At 41.1% G+C, this 11,814-nt stretch overlaps 1 non-coding gene across 1 annotated transcript; it reads left to right on the forward strand.

The window, feature by feature from the left end:
• Positions 1 to 293: 293 nt before the first annotated feature.
• Positions 294 to 366, forward strand: TRNASTOP-CUA. Its single transcript has one exon. It is a non-coding gene; the product is annotated as a tRNA-Tyr (tRNA).
• Positions 367 to 11,814: the final 11,448 nt, after the last annotated feature.

Consider the following 11,814-nt stretch of genomic DNA (forward strand, 5'->3'; position numbering starts at 1 on the left):
AGGTTTTTGAATAGGCAAAGACATAAATGAAGCTGAAAGACAATTTTTTATCTATCTATCTTCACCTACCTACTTATATATCTACTTATACCTATATACCTATAGAGGGAGATCTCTTTTAAGAAACAATGAGCTAAATCATACAAAATGGACAAACAATAAAAAAAAAAGTTGAAAAAATTGTGCAAGTGAAGTATCGAAAGATGTTTAAGTCAATAACAGGAAAAGAAAGAAAAAAAATGTTACTTATCACTTTAAAAACTGATAATGATTAAAAACAACATTATGGGGCTTCCTTGGTAGTCCAGTGGCTAAGACTCCATGCTTCTAATGCAGGGGGCCCAGGTTCGATCCCTGGTCAGGGAACTACATCTCACATGATGCAATTAAGATCCCGTAGGCTGCAAGGAAGATTGAAGATCCAACATGCCACAACAGAAGACCCGACACAGCCCAATAAATGAATATTAAAAAAAAAGATTATATCCATTGCTGGTAAAATGGAGGAAGGCCCATAATTGAGGAAATAAAGATTGGTACAAACTTTCTAGAGAACTAAGGTGAAATATTAATAATATAAAAAATATATATTTTATATATTTTACAAATAATATAAAAAATACACATACTCAAATACTGTAAATAGATTTAAGACAACTGTCTTTGGGCATTATTAGACAAATGTCATACATTTTGTATCAAAAGATGTCTAATGCACATGTTTACAATAGCTACTATCAAGAAACCTAAATAGTGATTGTTATAAGATTGTTAAATATATTATGACATAGTTATGTAAGAAAAAGTGTTTCATTGCATGTATCAGTTAAAAAAGGATGCCAGATGTCCATATTCATGGTCAGACATGAAAAATATCCAAGAAGCAGATCAAAGAGTAGTTTGTATTTCACATCTCATTCTTGGAAATATGGGTGTGTTTGTACTTATATGGATGTGTTTCTGTTTCTTTAGAGTAGGACATACACCAAATTGGAGAAGGCAATGGCACCCCACTCCAGTACTCTTGCCTGGAAAATCCCATGGACTGAGGAGCCTGGTAGGCTGCAGTCTATGGGGTTGCTAGGAGTTGGACACGACTGAGCAACTTCACTTTCACTTTTCACTTTCATGCATTGGAGAAGGAAATGGCAACCCACTCCAGTGTTCTTGCCTGGAGAATCCCAGGGACAGGGGAACCTGGTGGGCTGCCGTCTATGGGGTCTCACAGAGTCGGACACGACTGAAGTGACTTAGCATAGCATAGCATACACCAAATTGTGAATGGTGATGATTTTGTCTGAGGATAAAATACATAGAACATACATTTTATTCATTACTGAATCATTTACTAAAACACTTGCAAGTTCTTTCTATTGGTTTTACTTTATTTTTTATTGGATATAGTTGACTCTCAATGTTGGGTCAGTTTCAGATATACAGCAAAGTGAATCAGTCATACTTACATATATCTACTCTTTTCTAGAGTCTTCTCCCATACAGATCATTACAGAGTACCGAGTAGAGTTCCCTGTGCTATACAGCAGGTCCTTATTAGTTATCTATTTTATATTTGTGTATGTTCAGTCATGTATGGATGTGAGAGTTGGACTATAAAGAAAGCTGAGCACCAAAGAATTGATGCTTTTGAACTTGTGTGTTGGAGAAGACTCTTGAGAGTCCCTTGGACTGCAAAGAGATCCAACAAATCCATCCTAAAGGAAATCAGTCTTGAATGTTCTTTGGAAGGACTGATGCTGAAAATGAAACTCCAATACTTTAGCCACCTGATGCGAAGAACCAACTCATTTGAAAAGACCCTGATGCTGGGAAAGATTGAAGGCAGGAGGAGTAGGGGATGACAGAGAATGAGATGGTTGGATGGCATCATGGACATGATGGACAAGAGTTTGTGTAGGCTCCTCCGGGAGTTGGTGATGGACTGGAAAGCCTGGTGTGCTACCACCCGTGGGGTCACAAAGAGTGGGGCATGAGTGAGCAACTGAACTCACGGAACTGTGCTCCATCACTCAGTTGTGTCTGGCTCTTTGGAACCCATGGACTGTAGCCTGCCAGGCTCCTCTGTCCATGGGATTTTTCAGGCGAGAATACTGGTCTGGGTTGCCATTTCTTCCTCCAGGGGATCTTCACGACCGAGCAATTGAACCCATGTCCCTCTACCTCTCTTGCACTGGCAGGCAGATTCTTTATCACTGAGCCACCTAGGAAGCCCATATTTTATATACAGTAGTGTGTATATGTCAATCCCAATCTTCCAATTTATCCCTCCCTCCACATACCTGCTGGTAATCATAAATTTGTTTTCTACATCTGTAGCTCTATTTCTGTTTTATCATTTCACTTCAGTCGCTTAGTCATGTCTGACTCTTTGCGACTCCATGGACTGCAGCACTCCAGGCCTCCCTGTCCATCACCGACTCCCAGAGTATACTCAAACTCATGTCCATTGAGTCAGTGATGCCATCCAACCATCTCATCCTCTGTCGTCCCCTTCTCCTCCCACCTTTAATCTTTCCCAGCATCAGGGTCTTTTCAAATGAGTCAGTTCTTCACATCAGGTGGCTAAAGTATTGGAGTTTCAGCTTTAGCATTAGTCCTTCCAATGAATATTCAGGACTGATTTCCTTTAGGATGGACTGGTTGGATCTCCTTGCAGTCCAAAGGACTCTCAAGAGTTTTCTGCAACACCATAGTCGAAAAGCATCAATTCTTTGGCGCTCAGCTTTCTTTACAGTCCAACTCTCACATCCATATAAGACTACTGGAAAAACCATAGCTTTGACTAGATGGACCTTTGTTGGCAAAGTAATGTCTCCACTTTTTAATATGCTGCCTAGGTTGGTTGTTAACTTTTCTTCCAAGGAGCAAGCATCTTTTAATTTCATGGCTGCAGTCACCACCTGCAGTGATTTTGGAGCCCAGAAAAATAAAGTCTGACACTGTTTCCACTGTTTCTCCATCTATTTGCCATGAAATGATGGGACCAGATGCCATGATCTTAGTTTTCTGAATGTTGAGCTTTAAGCCAACTTTTTCACTTTCCTCTCAAGAGACTTTTTAGTTCCTATTAACTTTCTGCCATAAGGGTGGTGTCATCTGCATATCTGAGGTTACTGATATTTCTCCTGGCAATCTTGATTTCAGCTTGTGCTTCCTCCAGCCCAGTGTTTCTCATGATGTACTCTGCATATAAGTTAAATAAGCAGGGTGACAATACACAGCTTTGACGTACTCCTTTTCCTATTTGGAACCAGTCTGTTGTTCCATGTCCAGTTTTAACTGTTGCTTCCTGACCTGCATGGAGATTTCTCAAGAGACAGGTCAGGTTGTCTGGTATTCCCATCTCTTTCAGAATTTTCCACAGTTTGTTGTGATCCACACAGTCAAAGGCTTTGGCATAGTCAATAAAGCAGAAATAGATGTTTTTCTAGAACTCTCTTGCTTTTTTGATGATTCAACGGATGTTGCCAATTTGATCTCTGGTTCCTCTCCCTTTTCTAAAACCAGTTTGAACATCTTGAAGTTCACAGATCACATACTGTTGAAGCCTGGCTTGGAGGATTTTGAGCATTACTGTATTAGCATGTGAGATGAGTACAATTGTGTGGTAGTTTGAGCATTCTTTGGCATTGCCTTTCTTTGGGATTGGAATGAAAACTGTCCTTTTCCAGTCCTGTGGCCACTGCTGAGTTTTCCAAATTTGCTGGCATATTGAGTGCAGCACTTTTAAAGCATCATCTCCTTTTTAAAGTTCATTTGTCTCTTTCATTTTGCTTAGATCCCACATGTAGGTGATATCATAATGACATCTGTCTTTTTTTTTTTTTTTTTGACTGATTCCTTCAGTTAATACTATCCTCTCTAGGTCCATCCATGTTGCTGCAAATGGTATTATTTCATTCTTTTTTTAAGGCTAATATTCCATTGTGCGTAATTCACATGTTCTCTAGCCATTCACCTGTTGATGGACACAGGCTGCTTCCATGTCTTGGTTATTGTAAATAGTGCTGCCAGAACATTGGGGTACAGGTACCTTTTCCATTACAGATTTCTTAAGATATATGCCTAGCAGTGGGATTTCAGGATCATATGGTAGCTCTATTTTTAGATTGTTTAAGGAACCTCCATACTGTTCACCGTAGTGGCTAAATGAATTTACATTCCCATGAACAGTTGGAGGGTCCCACATCTTCTCCAGAATTTATTTGTGGCCTCTTTAATAATGCCATTCTGACTGGTATGAGGTGATACCTCATTGTAGTTTCAATTTGCATTTCTCTAATAATTAGTGCTATCGAGCATCTTTTCATGTGCCTGTTGGTCAGAAATGTACTCAATTATAACAAAACCTTTTAGCTGTAATTCAAAACAGTGCTGTAGGAACCCTGAGTTTTAATTAAGTTGAATACTTACTTCTGTGTCCCTTGGTTGCCTTAAAAAAATATTCTAAGGCATTTAGAATAAATGCCATTTAGTCTGTAATTTTCTTTCTAACCACTGAGGTAGCATCATGCTTTGACATTTAGATTTTAATTTGGGACTGTTTTGCACATTGCTGGTTGCTTTGCCTACATTATTTCTTTTGGGATATTTAGGTTTCAGCATATCCAAAGCTTCAGCAATCTAGGTATAGACTTACTTATAGTCACCAATCTCAAAATTGTTACAAAGAGCCATGAGAAGTCTCTGCCATTGATTACTAGATAAGGTAGAGCTGATGAAAAAATGAGATTCAAGCTTCCAGCCAAATTCACCTCCCAAATCAAAATTAAGCCAAATGTAAATGCAGTAAAACACAATTTGCATTGAGCTAAAAGCAGTGACTGAGAGGAAAAGGGCAAACGCACTAGTTATCTAACATAGACCTCTTTTTTTCCTTTTTAATAAAAAGCCTACCAGCAAATTTCTCAGTGTCCCAGACTCTATATGCTCCAGTGAAACCAATATCTAATTTTATCATTACACCTTATAAAAGGAAACTGGATAACCTTTTTATTATTTTTTTAACCCAGAAACTCTTGATGGCCAAGCTCTATTATTTGATGAGGGGTAGTCTCTAGAAGGCAAGGAGTTAAACACGTCACTTTCAATGACAAAAGCTAAACACTTTACCCCACTTTCAGTCTCTCATCTATTCACCCTTCTCATTGTGACTGATTTCAGCTTTCCAAGCTTCTCAACTACCTGCCCTTCATTTGTATTCCTAGCAAGAAGCCTGGCTGCAGATTTTGCATTTGTGTGCTAATGCTGATGAGCTTCCTTCTCTGGGGGAGGGGAGAGGAGGAAACCACAGAGCTGCCTGGGGGTGGGAGTGAAGGTGCTGGGTTTGCCTGGAGAGTCAGCTGAATTTTAACCTTGAATTGCCTCTTACAGAGCTTCTAACAAAGCCTTACTGGTTTTGAGAAACCCTATTCAATCACTAGGTTAGCCAAAAGTGAAAGGTGGATTTAGGAAAATTATTTTGTTATTATAATGATAACTAAGGAATAATAATGTGCAAAACCTCCAAAGTATATCAGTGCCTCAGAATTAAATCAAGAAAGAGATAGATTTACTGTTTAGGCAAGGATTTCCTGGTTGGCTCAGTGGGTAAAGGATCAGCCTTCAATGCTTTAGACACAGGAGACACAGGTTTGGTCCCTGAGTCAGGAAGACCCCCTTGGAGAAGGAAATGGCAACCCACTCCAGTATTCTTGCTTGGGAAATCCCATGGAGAGAGGAGCCTGGTGGGCTACAGCCCACGGGGTCAGAAAGAGTCAGACCCAGCTGAAGCAACTGAGCATGAGCCCCTTAAGCAAGTGTTAGGTAGTTAGAATAGGAAACAGGAGTTCAAAGTGGTGGTGGCTACAAGACAAGGAAGGGAAAAGCCCATGAAAATAGAATAAAGGAAGGTCTGAGGACCTGAGTGAGGACCTCAGGTAGAACAAACAGCACTCCTGGTTAGCCCAATTTACATATGGCAGGCCCAGGGGGAGGAAAAAAACATATAAAAAGAGGAGCCAAAGCTCGCTCGCTCTCTCTGGCGCGCACGCTGGCACGCTCCTCCACTCTCTTCTCTACGCATCTTTGGGTCGGAAAGCCCTCATGCCTCCAGGATGGATTCTCTTGCTATTTTCTAAATAAAATAGAGCTGTAACACGGATTTGTCTAAGAGCCATAACATGGTCTGTACAAGACCCGAGAGCTGTGATGCACCGAGGGCTTTAATGTCTATCACTCCAAATCTTTGTTGTGACAAGACAGAACCGAGGAGCATACACTCACCTGACACAAGGCAAAAAGGGAAAGAAAAAATGTCAAATATTTTACTGAAAAAAAGGGAGAAATTTTCTTCTCCATTATTAATAGACTATGGGAAATGAATTGTCCAAGAAAATCATTTTAATTAGAATAATCATTTCAGATATCTTCATAGTTTAGAAATATTAATGCCCTGATTTAGTTATACCTGGTGTTTCATTCTATTTCTGAGGGCACTATGCAGTCAGACTAAATGAATGAAATACTTCTGATCTGCTATGTGTAAAGCTAAATAGCAACATGCACATTATTATTTTTTTTAATATATATATGATTTTTATTTATTTGTTTTTGGCTGTGCTGGGTCTTCCTTGTTGAGCAGGCTTTTCTCTAGTTGCAGTGAGCAGGGGCTACTCTCCAGTTGGGATGCACAGGCTTCTCATTGCCCTGGCTTCTCGTGCTGCAGCTTCCGGGCTCTAGAGCACAGGCTCAATAGTTGTGGCACATGGGCTTAGTTGCTCCTTGGTATGTGGGATCTTCCCAGATCAGAGGTTGAACCTGAAACTCCTACATTGGCAGGTGGACTCTTCATTACTGAGCCACCAGGAAAGCCTGCTCATTGCTTTTGATTAACTTAAAAGTGGTACCAAAACATCTGCCAGAAGGCACAGCTATGACCCATTATAGAAGAGTATTAATTCACCAGCTAACAAGGGGAAATTTCATTGCTTCTCATCAGCTAATATCCAAACTCAAAATTCTCATAAAGGTGTAGAAGATCACTAGCTTTGTCTGATCAGTTACCATTCAAGGTTGTTGTGTGATCCTTTTTGAAGATGAGAGTAAATCATATTATTCAACAAGAACAATTTTAAGTGCAATCCTTAAAACATTTTCTGAAGGGGATGGCAAAACGATCTTGAGAAAAAAGGGCATTCATTCAGGATATCACAAGCTAGTGAACAAAGCTCTGAAGTAAAGGAGCAGAAATCAGAGATCAATGTTCAAATTGTGCATGGAGTACAAGTCCCTCAGATAAATGGTAGGATATCACCTTCAAATTGACACTTGCCATCTACCACTAGAAGGATCCTGTACTGTTGCAGTCGCTGACCTTCAACACCCCCTGAAAGGAGTTCAGGGTGGACAGCAGAAATGAGGCACTCTGTGCTCCAGGAAAAACTGGCAGAACAGGTCTTCAGATAGTTAGATATTTTCAGGAGCTGATTTTATGAGCCCAATTCTTGCATCTCCTCATAGCCAGAGAAGCACTAAATCCCTTCATGTTGATTACTCCTCCTCCTGACTAGCAGTAACCTTCTGCAAAAAAGATGTGTGCTTTATAGCTTGTACTCCCCCTAAGCCTCTGCCTACAATGCAGGAGACCCAGGTTCGATTCCTGGGTTGGGAAGATCCCCTGGAGAAGGAAATGGCAATCCACTCTAGCACTCTTGCCTGGAAAATCCCATGGACAGAGGAGCCTGATAGGCTACAGTCCATGGGGTTGCAAAGGGTCGGACACGACTGAGCGACTTCACTTTCACTTTCCCCCTTTTCACCAAAATCACAAACATCATGTTTCCCCTACCTCTTTGGAGCAGTTTCTCAGAGCTATCTGAAATGCTGTCTCCTGTGCAATAATCTTCATTTTGCCCCCAAAAAAGTTCACTCTCATGCTGTGCATTTTTTTAAGTCAGCGATGAATTTGCATGTCCTTGACCTGTCTATATCTCAGCTCTTTTATTTCTCAAATTAAGCTAATTCTAAAGAGAGAATAACAAAAATGCCAGAAAAGGTCTTAAGTGAAAGTCACTCAGTCATATCTGACTCTTTGGGATGCCAAGGACTATACAGTCCATGGAGTGGGTAGCCTTTCCCTTCTCCAGGGGATCTTCCCAACCCAGGAATCGAACTGGGGTCTCCTGCATTGCAGGCGGACTCTTTACCAACTGAGCTATGAGTAAAGGCAAAAAGGTCTTAAATAGCCTTAAAAATGTCAAAGGGGATTATTATTTCCCTACAAATAGTGCAAACTCTTATTCACTGGAAGGACTGATGCTGAAGCTGAAACTCCCAATACTTTGGCCACCTGATGCGAAGAACTGACTCATTGGAAAAGACCCTGATGCTAGGAAATATTGAAGGCAGGAGGAGAAAGGGAAAACAGGATGAGATGGTTGGATGGCATCACCAACTCAATGGACACAAGTTTGAGCAGGCTCCAGGAGTTGATGATGGACAGGGAAGTCTGGTGTGCTGCAGTCCATGGGGTCGCAAAGAGTCGGACATGACAGAGCAACTGAACTGAACTGAACTGTACTGAACTTATTAGCTGATTTACTCCTGTTTCCTCTCGAGTTTTAGCCTGTTAATATAGTAATCTCTGCTCTCCCATGCTGTTTATCTTCATCCTATGAACACACTTAATGGACTCATCTTGCAGTATCAGTGAACAGTATGCAAGAAATATAGGAATTCACAACAAATAAAAACAATGCCGAGGTCTGAAGTCTCTGCTAAGCCTGACAAACACAGTCTCCAAGAAAAACAGAAGGAAATGTGCTTCTTATCTGATCATCCTAGTCTGCTTTAGGATGAGAGTATAGGCAATATTCTCAAATAGATTTTCCCTGTCAGATCAAGCCAAGGGTCTGGCATTTGACCCTGTCTTCCGTTGAAAGGCTTTGAAACTGGCCATTCTATTTATTTATTTATCCCATTATTCATTTAATAAAAACTTGTTAACACATTTTGAGCTAGGTATTATGTAAGGATGGCATCTGGTTCCATCATTTCATGGTAAATAGAAGGGGAAAAGGTGGAAGCAATGACAGATTTCCTCTTCTTGGGCTCTAAAATCACTGGGGATGGTGATTGCAGCCATAAAATTTAAAGACACTTGCTTCTTGGGAGAAAAACCATGACAAACCTAGACAGTGTATTAAAAAGCAGAGACATCACTTTGATGACAAAGGTCTGTCCAGTCAAAACTATTACTTTTTCCAGTAGTAATGTATGAATGTGAGAGTCAGACCATAAAGAAGGCTTAGCACTGAAGGATTCATGTTTTCCAATAGTGGTGCTGGAGAAGACTCTTCAGAGTCCCTTGGACTGCAAGGAGATCAAATCAGTCTATCCTAAAGGAAATCAACCCTGAATATTCATTGGAAGGACTGATGCTGATGCTGAAGCTCCAATACTTTGGCCACCTGATGTGAGGAACTGACTCATTGGAAAAGACCCTGATGCTGGGAAAGATTGAAAGCAAAAGGAGAAGAGGGTGGCAGAGGATGAGATGGTTAGACAGCATCACCGACTCAATGGACAGGAATCTGAGCAAACTCTGGGGGATAGTGGAGGACAGAGGATCCTGCCATGCCTCCATTCCATTGCATCTATGGAGTCACAAAGAGTTGGTCGTGACTTAGCGACTGAACAACAACAACAACAGCCATGTAAGGAAGATCTATATATTTTTGGCACTGAAACTAAGGAGTAGAGACACACATCATATTATCAGAGTAAGCAGTCTGCCAAAACTTAGATGAGTGCCCAAGAAGTTGTGGGAGCTCAGAGACTGGGGACCAGAGTTAACAGACATATATTCAATACTGTTTGTGTATGTCTGGTAAAGCAAAAAAATGACAGCTTACTTGTATCCTCATGCTTTAAGGATGATCTTACATGCTCTAATGTGTGATATGGAAGGAACAGAGGAAGATATAAAGGAAAACTGCCTTAAAACCACAGGTAGGACAGGGCCAGGGTTTCAGTGAATGAAAAGAAAGTGGCTTTGAAATTATGATGATTCACACATCATCTCTGATTTCTTCATAAGGAATATGAGAACTCTTGTCACCACCAGCAGCATCTGTTGGACGACAAAAATAGCATATAAATACATACATATACTTATATGTAAACCAATAGTTTGGTTATGGAGAATTTATTATTAGGTGTTATGACAAGGACTGAAAGAAGGTTTATTTTTTTACAGCTGCGTAGTTCATTCATTTACTCAATTATTCAATCATTCATTAAAAATGTATTAGGTATTGTTCTTCAGGCACCATCAATACAATGATGAAGACAATGTGGGCCTTGATAATCCTAAATTAGTTGGGAATACAAAGTGACATACGTGAAACAGCTAGCTAATATGACAGTCCTGGAGACTGGCTTAGAAGCAGTGCCTTTCTATATATGGAGCAGAGCTAACATCAAAGGCATTGATCCTTTATGTAGGCAGAGATGAAGCTATTTATAAGAGACTAAAGGGGTAAATGCTTCACCATTTCCGGTAAAGAATAAAATAGAATTTGTCCTGCTCATTAAGCATGAATCTCTCTAATGCCTTGTTTGAAGCTACTCAAAGAGAAGGGTCTCACATCCTGGACAAGAGAGGTGGCTGGGCAGGATGAAATCACTGGCAACAGAATTATACAATTTGTTTTATTTTAATTAGGGTATCTCAGAAACCGGGGGTGAATGAATTACTTCATCGGAGAAGGCAATGGCACCCCACTCCAGTACTCTTGCCTGGAAAATCCCATGGACGGAGGAGCCTGGTAGGCTGCAGTCCATGGGGTCGCTAAGAGTCGGACACGACTGAGCGACTTCACTTTCACTTTTCGCTGTCATGCATTGGAGAAGGAAATGGCAACCCACTCCAGTGTTCTTGCCTGGAGAATCCCAGGGACGGGGGAGCCTGGTGGGCTGCCGTCTATGGGGTCTCACAGAGTCAGACACGACTGAAGCGACTTAGCAGCAGCAGCAGTAGAATTACTTAATTCTATCTCTCTTTCCCTAAGCAGGTAGACTCAGTGGAAGTTGTATTTGCATCAGTTCAGTTGAGTTGCTCAGTTGTGTCCGACTCTTTGCGACCCCATGAATTCCAGCACGTCAGGCCTCCCTGTCCATCACCAACTCCCGGAGTTCACTCAGACTCACGTCCATCTAGTTGGTGATGCCATCCAGCCATCTCATCCTCTGTCGTCCCCTTCTCCTCCTGCCCCCAATCCCTCCCAGCATCAGAATCTTTTTCAATGAGTCAACTCTTCACATGAGGTGGCCAAAGTACTGGAGTTTCAACTTTAGCATCATTCCTTCCAAAGAACACCCAGGACTGATCTCCTTCAGAATGGACTGGTTGGATCTCCTTGCAGTCCAAGGGACTCTCAAGAGTCTTCTCCAACACCACAGTTCAAAAGCATCAATTCTTCGGCGCTCAGCCTGCTTCACAGTCCAACTCTCACATCCATACATGACCACAGGAAAAACCATAGCCTTGACTAGACGGACCTTTGTTGGCAAAGTAATGTCTCTGCTTTTGAATAGGCTATCTAGGTTGGTCATAACTTTCCTTCCAAGGAGTAAGTGTCTTTTAATTTCATGGTTGCAATCACCGTCTGCAGTGATTTTGGAGCCCCCAAAAATAAAGTCTGACACTGTTTCCACTGTTTCTCCATCTATTTCCCATGAAGTGATGGGACCAGATGCCATGATCTTCATTTTCTGAATGTTGAGCTTTAAGCCAACTTTTTTCACTCTCCTCTT

The sequence above is a fragment of the Bison bison genome, unplaced genomic scaffold (assembly GCF_000754665.1).
Source record: "Bison bison bison isolate TAMUID 2011002044 unplaced genomic scaffold, Bison_UMD1.0 scf7180017864354, whole genome shotgun sequence".
Taxonomy (NCBI): Eukaryota; Metazoa; Chordata; class Mammalia; order Artiodactyla; family Bovidae; genus Bison; species Bison bison.